The sequence below is a fragment of the Bombina bombina genome, chromosome 3 (genome assembly GCF_027579735.1).
Source record: "Bombina bombina isolate aBomBom1 chromosome 3, aBomBom1.pri, whole genome shotgun sequence".
Lineage (NCBI taxonomy): Eukaryota > Metazoa > Chordata > Amphibia > Anura > Bombinatoridae > Bombina > Bombina bombina.
The window spans coordinates 1,063,135,096-1,063,152,535 of NC_069501.1; positions in this window are offsets into that span (position 1 = coordinate 1,063,135,096).

A 17,440-nucleotide genomic window follows, 5' to 3' on the forward strand; every position below is an offset into this window, starting at 1 on the left:
GAATGAGTCCCAATTTTTTAGATCAGGCTCAGGAACCCCACCCACTCTGGAGGCCAATAGAGAGGACCAAGAACTTTTCCTTAGTTATAGGGGACAGGGAGAACAAGAAGCACCCGAGAGAACAAAAAGAGTGGGAACTAAGCGAGGAACAAGAGAAGGCCAATGAGCCAAAAAAACAGGGCAAAAAGAACAATCGTTAAAAGCAAAAGAGAATATTTTTAATTTGTTGAGCGTGGAACTAACTTATACTGATATTTTGTTATTAAATAAGGGTTTGAAATTTGCCCCAAGGAAACTACTGAACAATTTTGAAACCTATATAGACTTGCAAAAATGTATTCGGAAATTAAATCTAAAAAGATAATATGCTTAAAATCATAGAGCTTACAACAGGGAGAACCATGAGTACATCAAATGGGAGAAAGGGGAGGTAGAGGCATTAAGAGATTTAAAAGAACTAAACCCCAGTAGAGAAGAAATTGCCCCACAAAATGTTAATATTGAAGACTTATTAGAAATAAGTACACGACATTGATAGTGAAATTCAACATATTATTATTCTTTATTTATAAAGCGCCAACAGATTCCCCAGCGCTACCCATGGGTACAAGGATAACAGTACAATGGAGAAACAATACAATAGAAGACAATATTTTACAGACAAAATACAGGGGGAATTAAGGGCCCTATTCCCGTGGGAACTTACAATCTAGAGAGCCAATTTAATCGCAAATTTAAATGCCCATCCTCATTTAACCATATACATACACAAGGAAAGTGCATTCCAGTATTCAATCATATTTTAACTGAGAAACTTAATAACTACTTTGATTCAGGAAAACTATAATAAGAAGTTCAAATTTAAAGATAACCTTAATAGTAATTAAGGATAAGTTAAGAAATGATTTCCAAATAATTATTAAACAGGCGGACAAGGGAGGAGGCATCATTGTTCAAAACAGAGAGGATTATTTGGGAGAGGCAAACCGGTTGCTAAATTATATTACCACCTATTGTAAATTACAGAGAGATCGACCTTAGAGTATAATAAAAACCTTCTAAAAATGCTTACAGAAGCAAAAAACAAAGATATTCTAAATAATGACGAATTTGGTTTTATCTATAATACACACCCGAAAATACCCATATTTTATCATAACCCTAAAATCCACAAGGACCCTCTAAACCCACCCGGCCGGCCTATCAACTCTGGTATAGACTCCATCACTGGCAACTTATTCGTATATGTTGACTCATTCATGCAACCGATGGTCAAACAGACCTGATCATATATTAAAGATACAACAGATATGATCATGAAATTAGAAGGTATGCAATGGAATGGGGAATATATATGGATGACGTGCAATGTGACAGCGTTATATACGAATATCCATCATGAGAAAGGTATTGAGGCTTTTGTATATATGGGAAGGAGTAGTGGCTTGTCCGATAAACAGCTAGGATTTTTGGAGGATGGTATTAGGTTTATATTAAACCATAATTACTTCTGTTTTGACAACTCTTTCTTTAGACTGACACAAGGGACTGCCATGGGCACCTCTATGGCTCCCTCTTACACCAACATTTATATGGCATGCTTTGAAGATCGAATGATCTGGGAGAATAATCTGTTTGCTCAGAATATCATCAAGTATTTCAAATACATTGATGACATTATTATTATTTGGCAGGGAAATTTAGAATTAGCCATAAATTTTGTCAAATATATCAATGACAATAAGTTTAATTTAGCCTTTACGGAAAAAATATCAGTAGATAAGATCGAATTCCTGGATATAGAGCTATTTATTGACAATACATCTAACTCAGTTATGGTGCAGAATCATAGAAAACCAACCCACAGTAAAGGGTTCCTCAATGCCAAGAGTGGGCATATGAGGAACTGGGAACAAAATATACCGTTTGGACAATTCTGCCGAATAAGGCGGAATTGTACCAAGTTGGAAGATTACAATAGAGAAGCTGATGTTGGGCAGTTGGTTAGTGAGGCTAGAGATAAGAATGCATTATGCCAGTGGAGTAGTTTATTAAAATATGACATAGAGAACCCAGTTAGTCAAGGGGACTTCATAGACAATAATGTTAGATTTATCACTAAATATAGTGAAGGGGCGGGGTTCATTAAGAATATTCTACATAAACATTGGGGCATTTTAAGGGCTGACCCTATATTAAGGGGAGTAATTGAAGACAAACCACAGGTAGTATTCAGAAAAAATCTGGCTCCCTCAATCAATGGGTCACAGGCAAACCAGGAACCTACAAATGTGGTTGCAGCAATTGCTGCATGTGTGCCTATCTTGTGAATTGAGATTAATTTATGAACTGGAATAATACTAAAAAGGTACCATTAAATGTAGAGGCACTTGTCTCTCCACATTTGTGGTTTATGGTCTTACCTGCGGCTGTGGCAGAATCTATGTGGGGAGAACAAAAAGGAAAATCAAGAGGCGATGCTATGAGCACATTAATACTATCAAAATAGGCCTTAAGACACATAGTGTATCTGACCATTTTAGGGTATATCATAAGAAAGACCCCAACAGTCTACGCATTAGCATTCTTGAAGGGGTGCCATTAGGTTATAATCCACACCAGAGACTTATCACACTGAGACAAAAGGAAACCAAGTGGATTCAGGAGTTGGAGAGCCTTACCCCTAAGGGATTGAATATAGACCTGGATCTGCAAGCTTTTATGTTATAAATAAACAAGGTATAGGGATAGTAGTTGTGAGGTGAGACCTCCTAGATAACCCCCGACATAGTGAAGTATAGAAATAGGTCATATATGTAGAGCAGTAGAGGGTGGCTTATTATGGATAGATAAAGCCTTAAAAGGTTCATAAGTGAATTTTTTAGTTAGATTATGAAGAGGCTGGGATATTATGTTATGTTTTGGATTAGTGAAATTAAAAAAAATATTGTATTTGTTATTTATGAGTCACTGTAGCTAACAATTTTTATGAGTTATTGTAGTTAATGAGTTATTAAAAGAATACTCTTGGGATATAGACAGATTAGATTTTTTGACGGTTAAAATGACTTACAGGTTGACAAAGCATAGCTGCTCATTATGAGGTTTGAGCTATGCAAACTAAAGTAATATTATATTTTTCTAATTTTACCATAATATGGTGTTGTTTTAATTAAGATATGTTAGGATTTTATGTATTTTGAATATTAAGTTTATAAATTAAAGTATTTTAAATTTGCAGACGAAACTAGCAGATTATAGTATATATGGCTGTGTTGCATTTAATTGAGAAATTTGTATACCACTGTTTTATACTTTTGGATATCAGGTGTGGTTAGATCGCTCCTGTAAATAAAGCCTGCTAAGTGCAAAGATGGACAGGACAATCAGCCATACTAATAAAACAACAGAACAACACACGCTGAAAATACACATGGCTAGTGGGTGTGTTATGTTGTTATTCTCCGTCATGCGGCACGCAGCTTAGACGGCTTTTTAACAAAGGGGATCCTCAGACAAAGTATCTACCATATCCAATGTCTTCAAAAAGTTTGCGAAGGACAAACGAATTGCGTAGACAGGATGGTCTACTATTGACTCTGCACTTTTGAAAAGAAAGGACTTTTACTATAAACCTGCAACTGCCGAGGTAGAAGATTGTGACACAGTAAGAGCAGTGTTCGCTACCTGCTAAATTACTTGGAGCCGCACTTCAATTGATTTTAACCAAGGCATTTTATTATTTACTTCTTGTAAGTGCAATAGATTGTGTGCACTCAATAAATGTGTTAACCTTTTTACCTTGAGTCGTGGATGCGCTTGTGTTCTTATCTTCTAGTGTACCTAAATCTGAGCACTCCTTAGTGCTCAGTGAATGTGGAAGCTGCACCAACGACTTACAGCAAAAGGGAGAGCTTTCCATCCTAAATGAGCTGAAACGTTACATCTAAAAAAACATAATTTATGTAAAAACTTACCTGATAAATTCATTTCTTTCATATTGGCAAGAGTCCATGAGCTAGTGACATATGGGATATACAATCCTACCAAGAGGGGCAAAGTTTCCCAAACCTCAAAATGCCTATAAATACACCCCTCACCACACCCACAATTCAGTTTAACGAATAGCCAAGCAGTGGGGGGATAAAGAAAGGAGTAGAAAGCATCAACAAAGGAAATTTGGAAATAATTGTGCTTTATACAAAAAATCATAACCACCATAAAAAGGGTGGGCCTCATGGACTCTTGCCAATATGAAAGAAATGAATTTATCAGGTAAGTTCTTACATAAATTATGTTTTCTTTCATGTAATTGGCAAGAGTCCATGAGCTAGTGACATATGGGATATCAATACGCAAGATGTGGATCTCCACTCAAGAGTCACTAGAGAGGGAGGGAATAAAATAAAAACAGCCATATACCGCTGAAAAAAATTAGTCCACAACCCAAAAAAATAAGTTTATTTCCATTTGAAAGAAAAAAACTTAAATCAAAAGCAGAAGAATCAAACTGAAACAGCTGCCTGAAGAACTTTTCTACCAAAAACTGCTTCCGAAGAAGCAAATACATAAAAACGGTAGAATTTAGTAAATGTATGCAAAGAGGACCAAGTTGCTGCTTTGCAAATCTGATCAACTGAAGCTTCATTCTTAAAAGCCCACAAAGTGGAGACTGATCTAGTAGAATGAGCTGTAATTCTCTGAGGCGGGGCTTGACCCGACTCCAAATAAGCTTGATGAATCAAGAGGCCAAGGAAATAGCAGAGGCCTTCTGACCTTTCCTAGGAAAATATAACAAAGACTAGAAGTCTTCCTGAAATCTTTAGTAGCTTCAACATAATATTTAAATGCTCTAACCACATCCAAAGAATGAAAGGATCTTTCCAAAGGATTCTTAGGATTAGGAAACAAGGAAGGGACAACAATTTATCTACTAATCTTGTTAGAATTCACAACCTTAGGTAAAAATTCAAAAGAAGTCTGCAAAACCGCCTTATCCTGATGAAAAATAGGAAAAGGAGATTCACAAGAAAGAGCAGATAGCTCAGAAACTCTTCTAGCAGAAGAGATGGCCAAAAGGAACAACACTTTCCAAGAAAGTAGTTTAATGTCCAAAGAATTCATAGGCTCAAATGTAGGAGCCTGTAAAGCCTTCAGAACCAAATTAAGACTCCAAGGAGGAGAAATTGATTTAATGACAGGCTTAATACGAACTAAAGCCTGTACAAAACAGTGTATATCAGGAAGTATAGCAATCTTTCTGTGAAATAAAACAGAAAGAGCAGAGATGTGTCCTTTCAAGGAACTTGCAGACAAACCCTTATCCAAACCATCCTGAAGAAACTGTAAAATTCTAGAAATTCTAAAAGAATACCAAGAAAATTTATGAGAAGAACACCATGAAATGTAAGTCTTCCAAACTCTATAATAAATCTTTCTAGAGACAGATTTATGAGCTTGTAACATAGTATTAATCACTGAGTCAGAGAAACCTCTATGACTTAGAACTAAGCGTTCAATTTCCATACCTTCAAATTTAATGATTTGAGATCCTGATGGAAAAACGGACCTTGAGATAGTAGCTCTGGCCGTAACGGAAGTGGCCAAGGTGGGCAACTGGACATCTGAACCAGATCCGCATATCAAAACCTGTGTGGCCATGCTGGCGCCACCAGCAACACAAATGATTCTTCCATGATGATTTTGGAAATCACTCTTGGAAGGAGAACTAGAGGCGGGAAGATGTAAGCAGGATGATAACACCAAGGAAGTGTCAGCGCATCCACTGCTTCCGCCTGAACATCCCTGGACCTGGACAGGTATCTGGGAAGTTTCTTGTTTAGATGAGAGGCCATGAGATCTATCTCTGGAAGACCCCACATCTGAACAATCTGAGAAAACACATCTGGATGGAGAGACCACTCCCCTGGATGTAAAGTCTGGCGGCTGAGATAATCCGCTTCCCAATTGTCTACACCTGGGATATGCACTGCAGAGATTAGACAGGAGCTGGATTCCGCCCAAACAAGTATTCGAGATACTTCTTCCATAGCTTGGGGACTGTGAGTCCCACCCTGACATATGCCACTGTTGTGATATTGTCTGTCTGAAAACAAATGAACGGTTCTCTCTTTAACAGAGGCCAAAACTGAAGAGCTCTGAGAATTGCACGGAGTTCTAAAATATTTATTGGTAATCTTGCCTCTTGAGATTTCCAAACCCATTGTGCTGTCAGAGATCCCCAAACAGCTCCCCAACCTGAGAGACTCGCATCTGTTGTGATCACAGTCCAGGTTGGCTGAACAAAAGAAGCCCCTTGAACTAAACGATGGTGATCTATCCACCATGTCAGCGAGAGTGTCGTACATTGGGATTTAAGGATATTAATTGTGATATCTTTGTATAATCCCTGCACCATTGATTCAGCATACAAAGCTGAAGAGGTCTCATGTGAAAACGAGCAAAGGGGATCACGTCCGATGCTGCAGTCATGAGACCTAAAACTTCCATGCACATAGCCACTGAAGGAAATGACTGAGACTGAAAGTGCCGGCAGGCTGCAACCAATTTTAAATGTCTCTTGTCTGTTAGAGACAGAGTCATGGACACTGAATCTATCTGGAAGCCTAAAAAGGTGACCCTTGTCTGAGGAATCAAGAAACTCTTTGGTAAATTGATCCTCTAACCATGTTTCCGAAGAAACAACACTAGTTGATTTGTGTGAGATTCTGCAGAACGTAAAGACTGAGCTAGTACCAAGATATCGTCCAAATAAGGAAACACTGCAATACCCTGTTCTCTGATTACAGAGAGTAGGGCACCCAGAACCTTTGAAAAGATTCTTGGAGCTGTTGCTAGGCCAAATGGAAGAGCAACAAATTGGTAATGCTTGTCTATAAAAAAGAATCTCAGAAACTGATAATGTTCTGGATGAATCGGAATATGAAGGTATGCATCCTGCAAGTCTATTGTGGACATGTAATGTCCTTGCTGAACAAAAGGCAGAATAGTCCTTATAGTCACCATCTTGAAAGTTGGTACTCTTACATAACGATTCAAAATTTTCAGATCCAGAACTGGTCTGAATACATTTTCCTTCTTTGGGACAATGAATAGATTTGAATAAAACCCCAAACCTTGTTCCAGAAGAGGAACTGGCATGATTACCCCTGAAGACTCCAGGTCTGAAACACACTTCAGGAAAGCCTGAGCTTTTATTGGATTTACTGGGATACGTGAGAGAAAAAATCTTCTCACAGGAGGTCTTACTCTGAATCCTATTAGATACCCTTGAGAGACAATGCTCTGAATCCATTGATTTTGAACAGATTCTATCCAAATATCCTTGAAAAACCTTAATCTGCCCCCTACCAGCTGAGCTGGAATGAGGGCCGCACCTTCATGCGAACTTAGGGGCTGACTTTGGTTTCCTAAAAGGCTTGGATTTATTCCAATTTGAGGAAGGCTTCCAATTGGAGGCAGATTCCTTGGGGGAAGGATTGAATTTTTGTTCCTTATTCTGACGAAAGGAACGAAAACAGTTAGAAGCCTTAGATTTACCCTTAGGTTTTCTTTCATGTAATTAACAAGAGTCCATGAGCTAGTGACGTATGGGATATACATTCCTACCAGGAGGGGCAAAGTTTCCCAAACCTTAAAATGCCTATAAATACACCCCTCACCACACCCACAAATCAGTTTTACAAACTTTGCCTCCAAGGGAGGTGGTGAAGTAAGTTTGTGCTAGATTCTACGTTGATATGCGCTCCGCAGCAAGTTGGAGCCCGGTTTTCCTCTCAGCGTGCAGTGAATGTCAGAGGGATGTGAGGAGAGTATTGCCTATTGAATGCAGTGATCTCCTTCTACGGGGTCTATTTCATAAGGTTCTCTGTTATCGGTCGTAGAGATTCATCTCTTACCTCCCTTTTCAGATCGACGATATACTCTTATATTTACCATTTCCTCTACTGATTCTCGTTTCAGTACTGGTTTGGCTTTCTACAAACATGTAGATGAGTGTCCTGGGGTAAGTAAGTCTTATTTTCTGTGACACTCTAAGCTATGGTTGGGCACTTTATTTATAAAGTTCTAAATATATGTATTCAAACATTTATTTGCCTTGACTCAGAATGTTCAACTTTCCTTATTTCCAGACAGTCAGTTTCATATTTGGGATTATGCTTTAATTATCATATTTTTTCTTACCTCAAAAATTTGACTTTTTTCCCTGTGGGCTGTTAGGCTCGCGGGGGCTGAAAATGCTTCATTTTATTGCGTCATTCTTGGCGCGGACTTTTTTGGCGCAAAAATTCTTTTCCGTTTCCGGCGTCATACGTGTCGCCGGAAGTTGCGTCATTTTTGACGTTATTTTGCGCCAAAAATGTCGGCGTTCCGGATGTGGCGTCATTTTTGGCGCCAAAAGCATTTAGGCGCCAAATAATGTGGGCGTCTTATTTGGCGCCAAAAAATATGGGCGTCGCTTTTGTCTCCACATTATTTCAGTCTCATTTTTCATTTGCTTCTGGTTGCTAGAAGCTTGATGTTTGGCATTTTTTTCCCATTCCTGAAACTGTCTTATAAGGAATTTGATCTATTTTGCTTTATATGTTGTTTTTTCTCTTACATATTGCAAGATGTCTCACGTTGCATCTGAGCCAGAAGATACTACAGGAAAACCTCTGCCTGCTGGATCTACCAAAGCTAAGTGTATCTGCTGTAAACTTTTGGTAGCTATTCCTCCAGCTGTTGTTTGTATTAAATGTCATGACAAACTTGTTAATGCAGATAATATTTCCTTTAGTGATGTACCATTGCCTGTTGCAGTTCCCTCAACATCTAAGGTGCAGAATGTTCCTGATAACATAAGAGATTTTGTTTCTGAATCCATAAAGAAGGCTTTGTCTGTTATTTCTCCTTCTAGTAAACGTAAAAAGTCTTTTAAATCTTCTCTCTCTACAGATGAATTTTTAAATGAACACCATCATTCTGATTCTTTGGACTCTTCTGGTTCAGAGGATTCTGTCTCAGAGATTGATGCTGATAAATCTTCATATTTATTTAAGATGGAATTTATTCGCTCTTTACTTAAAGAAGTACTAATTGCTTTAGAAATAGAGGATTCTAGTCCTCTTGATACTAATTCTATACGTTTGGATAAGGTTTTTAAAGCTCCTGCGGTTATTCCAGAAGTCTTTCCTGTTCCTAATGCTATTTCTGCAGTAATTGCTAAGGAATGGGATAAATTGGGTAATTCATTTACTCCTTCTAAACGTTTTAAGCAATTATATCCTGTTCCGCCTGACAGGTTAGAATTTTGGGACAAAATCCCTAAAGTTGATGGGGCTATTTCTACCCTTGCTAAACGTACTACCATTCCTACGTCAGATGGTACCTTGTTTAAAGATCCTTTAGATAGAAAAATTGAATCTTTTCTAAGAAAAGCTTATCTATGTTCAGGTAATCTTCTTAGACCTGCTATATCATTGGCTGATGTTGCTGCAGCTTCAACTTTTTGGTTGGAAACTCTAGCGCAACAAGTAACAAATCGTGATTCTCATGATATTATTCTTCTTCTCCAGCATGCTAATAATTTCATCTGTGATGCCATTTTTGATATTATTAGAGTTGATGTTAGATTTATGTCTCTGGCTATCTTAGCCAGAAGAGCTTTATGGCTTAAGACTTGGAATGCTGATATGGCTTCTAAATCAACTCTACTTTCCATTTCTTTCCAGGGAAACAAATTATTTGGTTCTCAGTTGGATTCTATTATTTCAACTGTTACTGGTGGGAAAGGAACTTTTTTACCACAGGATAAAAAGTCTAAAGGTAAAAACAGGGCTAACAATCGTTTTCGTTCCTTTCGTTTCAACAAAGAACAAAAGCCTGATCCTTCGTCCTCAGGAGCAGTTTCAGTTTGGAAACCATCTCCAGTCTGGAATAAATCCAAGCCTGCTAGAAAGGCAAAGCCTGCTTCTAAGTTCACATGAAGGTACGGCCCTCATTCCAGTTCAGCTGGTAGGGGGCAGGTTACGTTTTTTCAAAGAAATTTGGATCAATTCTGTTCACAATCTTTGGATTCAGAACATTGTTTCAGAAGGGTACAGAATTGGTTTCAAGATGAGACCTCCTGCAAAGAGATTTTTTCTTTCCCATGTCCCAGTAAATCCAGTGAAAGCTCAAGCATTTCTGAATTGTGTTTCAGATCTAGAGTTGGCTGGAGTAATTATGCCAGTTCCAGTTCCGGAACAGGGGATGGGGTTTTATTCAAATCTCTTCATTGTACCAAAGAAGGAGAATTCCTTCAGACCAGTTCTGGATCTAAAATTATTGAATCGTTATGTAAGGATACCAACGTTCAAGATGGTAACTGTAAGGACTATATTGCCTTTTGTTCAGCAAGGGAATTATATGTCCACAATAGATTTACAGGATGCATATCTGCATATTCCAAATCATCCAGATCATTATCAGTTCCTGAGATTCTCTTTTCTAGACAAGCATTACCAATTTGTGGCTCTACCGTTTGGCCTTGCTACAGCTCCAAGAATTTTCACAAAGATTCTCGGTGCCCTTCTGTCTGTAATCAGAGAACAGGGTATTGTGGTATTTCCTTATTTGGACGATATCTTGGTACTTGCTCCGTCTTTACATTTAGCAGAGTCTCATACGAATCGACTTGTGTTGTTTCTTCAAGATCATGGTTGGAGGATCAATTTACCAAAAAGTTCTTTGATTCCTCAAACAAGGGTAACCTTTCTGGGTTTCCAGATAGATTCAGTGTCCATGACTTTGTCTTTAACAGACAAGAGACGTCTAAAATTGATTACAGCCTGTCGAAACCTTCAGTCTCAATCATTCCCTTCGGTAGCCTTATGCATGGAAATTCTAGGTCTTATGACTGCTGCATCGGACGCGATCCCCTTTGCTCGTTTTCACATGCGACCTCTTCAGCTCTGTATGCTGAACCAATGGTGCAGGGATTACACGAAGATATATCAATTAATATCTTTAAAACCGATTGTTCGGCACTCTCTAACGTGGTGGACAGATCACCATCGTTTAATTCAGGGGGCTTCTTTTGTTCTTCCGACCTGGACTGTAATTTCAACAGATGCAAGTCTCACAGGTTGGGGAGCTGTGTGGGGATCTCTGACGGCACAAGGAGTTTGGGAATCTCAGGAGGTGAGATTACCGATCAATATCTTGGAACTCCGTGCAGTTTTCAGAGCTCTTCAGTTTTGGCCTCTTCTGAAGAGAGAATCGTTCATTTGTTTTCAGACAGACAATGTCACAACTGTGGCATACATCAATCATCAAGGAGGGACTCACAGTCCTCTGGCTATGAAAGAAGTATCTCGAATTTTGGTTTGGGCGGAATCCAGCTCCTGTCTAATCTCTGCGGTTCATATCCCAGGTGTAGACAATTGGGAAGCGGATTATCTCAGTCGCCAAACGTTGCATCCGGGCGAATGGTCTCTTCACCCAGAGGTATTTCTTCAGATTGTTCAATTGTGGGGGCTTCCAGAGATAGATCTGATGGCCTCTCATCTAAACAAGAAACTTCCCAGGTATCTGTCCAGATCCCGGGATCCTCAGGCGGAGGCAGTGGATGCATTATCACTTCCTTGGAAGTATCATCCTGCCTATATCTTTCCGCCTCTAGTTCTTCTTCCAAGAGTAATCTCCAAGATTCTGAGGGAATGCTCGTTTGTTCTGCTAATAGCTCCGGCATGGCCTCACAGGTTTTGGTATGCGGATCTTGTCCGGATGGCATCTTGCCAGCCATGGACTCTTCCGTTAAGACCAGACCTTCTGTCACAAGGTCCTTTTTTCCATCCGGATCTGAAATCCTTAAATTTAAAGGTATGGAGATTGAACGCTTGATTCTTGGTCATAGAGGTTTCTCTGACTCCGTGATTAATACTATGTTACAGGCTCGTAAATCTGTATCTCGAGAGATATATTATAGAGTCTGGAAGACTTATATTTCTTGGTGTCTTTCTCATCATTTTTCTTGGCATTCTTTTAGAATACCGAGAATTTTACAGTTTCTTCAGGATGGTTTAGATAAGGGTTTGTCCGCAAGTTCTTTGAAAGGACAAATCTCCGCTCTTTCTGTTCTTTTTCACAGAAAGATTGCTATTCTTCATGATATTCATTGTTTTGTACAAGCTTTGGTTCGTATAAAACCTGTCATTAAGTCAATTTCTCCTCCTTGGAGTTTGAATTTGGTTCTGGGAGCTCTTCAAGCTCCTCCGTTTGAACCTATGCATTCATTGGACATTAAATTACTTTCTTGGAAAGTTTTGTTCCTTTTGGCCATCTCTTCTGCTAGAAGAGTTTCTGAATTATCTGCTCTTTCGTGTGAGTCTCCTTTTCTGATTTTTCATCAGGATAAGGCGGTGTTGCGAACTTCTTTTGAATTTTTACCTAAAGTTGTGAATTCCAACAACATTAGTAGAGAAATTGTGGTTCCTTCATTATGTCCTAATCCTAAGAATTCTAAGGAGAAATCATTGCATTCTTTGGATGTTGTTAGAGCTTTGAAATATTATGTTGAAGCTACGAAATCTTTCCGTAAGACTTCTAGTCTATTTGTTATCTTTTCCGGTTCTAGGAAAGGCCAGAAAGCTTCTGCCATTTCTTTGGCATCTTGGTTGAAATCTTTAATTCATCTTGCCTATGTTGAGTCGGGTAAAATTCTGCCTCAAAGAATTACAGCTCATTCTACTAGGTCAGTATCTACTTCCTGGGCGTTTAGGAATGAAGCTTCGGTTGACCAGATCTGCAAAGCAGCAACTTGGTCCTCTTTGCATACTTTTACTAAATTCTACCATTTTGATGTATTTTCTTCTTCTGAAGCAGTTTTTGGTAGAAAAGTTCTTCAGGCAGCGGTTTCAGTTTGAATCTTCTGCTTATGTTTTTTGTTAAACTTTATTTTGGGTGTGGATTATTTTCAGCAGGAATTGGCTGTCTTTATTTTATCCCTCCCTCTCTAGTGACTCTTGTGTGGAAAGATCCACATCTTGGGTAGTCATTATCCCATACGTCACTAGCTCATGGACTCTTGTTAATTACATGAAAGAAAACATAATTTATGTAAGAACTTACCTGATAAATTCATTTCTTTCATATTAACAAGAGTCCATGAGGCCCACCCTTTTTTTGTGGTGGTTATGATTTTTTTGTATAAAGCACAATTATTCCAATTCCTTATTTTATATGCTTCGCACTTTTTTTCTTATCACCCCACTTCTTGGCTATTCGTTAAACTGATTTGTGGGTGTGGTGAGGGGTGTATTTATAGGCATTTTAAGGTTTGGGAAACTTTGCCCCTCCTGGTAGGAATGTATATCCCATACGTCACTAGCTCATGGACTCTTGTTAATATGAAAGAAATGAATTTATCAGGTAAGTTCTTACATAAATTATGTTTTTTTATCCTGAGGCAGAAAAACTCCCTTTCCCCCAGTAACAGTTGAAATAATAGAATCCAACTGGGACCCAAATAAATTATTACCTTGGAAAGAAAGAGATAGTAATCTATAATTAGATGTCATATCAGCATTCCAGGATTCAAGCCACAAAGCTCTTCTAGCTAAAATAGCTAAAGACATGGATCTAACATCAATTTTGATAATATAAAAAATAGCATCATAATAAAAAATGATTAGCATATTGCAGTAAGCGAATAATGCTAGATAAGTCAGAATCCAATTCCTGTTGCGCTAAATTCTCCAACCAGAAAGTTGATGCAGCCGCAACATCAGCCAAAGAAATTGCAGGTCTAAGAAGATGACCTGTATATAAATAGGCCTTCCTTAGATAAGATTCAAGCTTCCTATCTAAATGATCTTTTCCCCAAAACTCTATAGATTTTGCTGGTAAAGGATACAATTTTTTAAACCTTGAAGAAGGAATAAAAGAAGTACCTGGCTTATTCTATTCCTTAGAAATCATATCAGAAATAGCCTCAGGAATAGGAAAAACCCCTGGAGAAACAACAGGAGGTTTAAAAACAGCATTTAAACGTTTATTAGACTGAACGTCAAGAGGACTGGTTACTTCAATATCCAAAGTAATTAACACTTCTTTTAATAAAGAACGCATATACTCAATTTTAAATGAATAAGTAGATTTGTTACTGTCAATGTTTGAGGAAGGATCTTCTGAATCAGATAGATCCTCATCAGAAGAGGATAAATTATTATGTTGTTGGTCATTTCAAATTTCATCAACTAAATGAGAAGTTTTAAAAGACCTTTTACATTTATTTGAAGGTGGAAATGCAGACAAAGCCTTCAGAATAGAATCAGAAACAAATTCTTTAAAATTTACAGGTATATCATGTACATTAGAAGTTGAAGGAACTGCAACTGGCAATGTACTATTACTAATGTAAAAGTTTATCATGACAACTATTACAAATGACATTCGGCGAGATAATTTCTACAATTTTACAACAAATGCACTTAGCTTTGGTAGAACCGATGTCAGGCAGCAATGTTCCAGTAGAAGCTTCTGAGGCAGGATCAGGTTGAGACATCTTGCACAATGTAAGATAAAAAACAACATATAAAGCAAAATTATTTATTTCCTTATATGACAGTTTCAGGAATGGGAAAAATGCAAATAACATAGCCCTCTGATAGAAAAAAGCAAGAGGCAAACATCAATGGGGTATTGAAATAATAATTTTTGGCGCCAAAAATAACCGGAAATGACACACTCGCGTCACTAATGACGCAACAGTGTGAAAGGTCTTGGCATCAAGTATGACGCCGGAAGTGACGAACTTGCGTCATAGACGTACTTTTCCACGGCAAAAAAATTTTCGCGCCAAGAATGACGCAATAAAGTTTAGCATTTGTCGCACCCGCGGGCCTAAGACCGCCCGCAATTTGTAAGAAGTAGTCAATTGAAAAAAAGACTAAACCGCAGGTAAGAAATAAATTTCATATTTAAAAGATGTTTATATTCCCCAAATATGAAACTGACAGTCTGCAGAAGGAAATACATGAACCTGACTCATGGCAAATATAAGTACAATACATATATTTAGAACTTTATATAAATGCATAAAGTGCCAAACCATAGCTGAGGTGTCTTAAGAAATAAAAAACATACTTACCAAAAGACACCCATCCACATATAGCAGATAGCCAAACCAGTACGAAAACAGTTATTAGTAGAGGTAATGGTAAATTGAGAGTATATCGTCGATCTGAAAAGGGAGGTAGGAGATGAATCTCTACGACCGATAACAGAGAACCTATGAAATAGACCCCCATTAGGGAAATCATCGTATTCAATAAGTGATACTCCCTTCACGTCCCTCTGACATTCGCTGTACTCTGAGAGGAATCGGGCTTCAACAATGCTGAGAAGCGCATATCAACGTAGAAATCTTAGCACAAACTTACTTCACCACCTCCATAGGAGGCAAAGTTTGTAAAACTGAATTGTGGGTGTGGTGAGGGGTGTATTTATAGGCATTTTGAGGTTTGGGAAACTTTGCCCCTCCTGGTAGGATTGTATATCCCATATGTCACTAGCCTATGAGGAATATGGTATTTTAATTGTATACAAGTGATAAAGCTGCTACACTGAAGCCGGAGCAAGGAGGGTTGTTTGGAAGCTGCAGGTCGGCATAAGAGGAATCCTCCCCGTACACTGCTTACAGGCCTAATCATCAAGCTATTTTGAGCTAAAGGCACTATTATCACTGCAATCTTGTAAGTGTATTTTTTATGTGTAGGTGTGTTACTTGAATAAACTCTACTGTGAATCGCGGATGCGCTGTTCTCTTGTTTTTCTTCTATATTCAGTTTTTGCCTCTGCGGGACGCACACAGTGGGAGCCCCGGGATATATCAGCTGCGCCAGACCTGATTCAAAGCAAAGATCGTGCAGTTTGGAGTTCATTACAAGGAGACATCTGCCAAGGTGTTGGACCTCTCTATCGGATAACAGCAAACAGGCTAACAAAATTGGAACTGAACCAAGTGTGGTTTGTAAATTGCTGAATATACTATTGACTATTGACTTTGAATATTGCCTTTAAGTTAACGAATAATACTGCCATATATACGGAGTTACAGGAAATAATCATAGGCATTGAGAGGTTCTGTTTATCTGCGGACGTGTATGTGACATTTTAGCATTACCAGTATTGCATTTTTGTCCTATTTATTTATACATGTATTTCAACGTGTAGGTGGTAATTCATATACTTTAAACTCCCCTACCACCTGGGTAGCTATAAGCGTGAGTCCCCTATATCTAGTAGTTGCGCTGTCTGTATATAATTAAATTTATGCTTACCTGATCAATTACTTTCTTTTATGATATGACGAGTCCACGGATTTCATCCTTACTTGTGGGATATTAACCTCCTGCTAACAGGAAGTCGCAAAGAGCACCACAGCAGAGCTGTATATATAACCCCTCCCTTCCCCTCCACCTCCAGTCATTCGGCCGAAGGTTATAGGTAGAGAAAAGGAAAGGCTAAAAAGGTGCAGAGGTGAATGAAGTTTACAAAAAAATATAAAGAAAAACTGTCTTAAAAAGAACAGGGTGTGCCGTGGACTCATCATATCGTAAAAGAAAGTAATTTATCAGGTAAGTATAAATTTAGTTTTCTTTTACAAAGATATGACGAGTCCACGGATTTCATCCTTACTTGTGGGAAACCAATAACAAAGCAATAGGACATGGATGAAAGGGAGGGGCAAGACAGGAATCTAAACAGAAGGCACCACAGCTTGAAGAACCTTTCTCCCAAAGATAGCCTCAGAAGAAGCAAAAGCATCAAATTTGTAAAATTTGGAAAAAGTGTGAAGGGATGACCAAGTCGCAGCCTTACAAATCTGTTCAACAGATGCAACGTTTTTAAAAGCCCATGTGGAAGCCACAGCCCTAGTGGAATGAGCCGTAATTCTTTCAGGAGGCTGCTGTCCAGCAGTCTCATATGCCAGGCAGATGATACTTCTCAGCCAAAAAGAAAGAGAGGTAGCCGTAGCTTTCTGATCCCTACGCTTTCCAGAATAAACAATGAATAATGAAGATGATTGACGGAAATCCTTAGTTGCCTGTAAGTAAAACTTTAAGGCACGGACCACGTCCAAGATATGTAACAGACGCTCCTTCTTAAAAGAAGGATTAGGACACAAGGAAGGAACAACAATTTCCTGATTAATATTTTTATTCGAAACAACCTTAGGAAGAAAACCAGGTTTGGTATGTAAAACCACCTTATCAGAATGAAATATGATATAAGGCGAATCACACTAACGCTGAAAGCTCAGAAACTCTTCGAGCAGATGAAATAGCAACCAAAAACAGAACTTTCCAAGATAACAGTTTAATATCTATGGAATGCATAGGTTCAAACGGAACCCCTTGAAGAACTCGAAGAACTAAATTCAAACTCAAGGGAG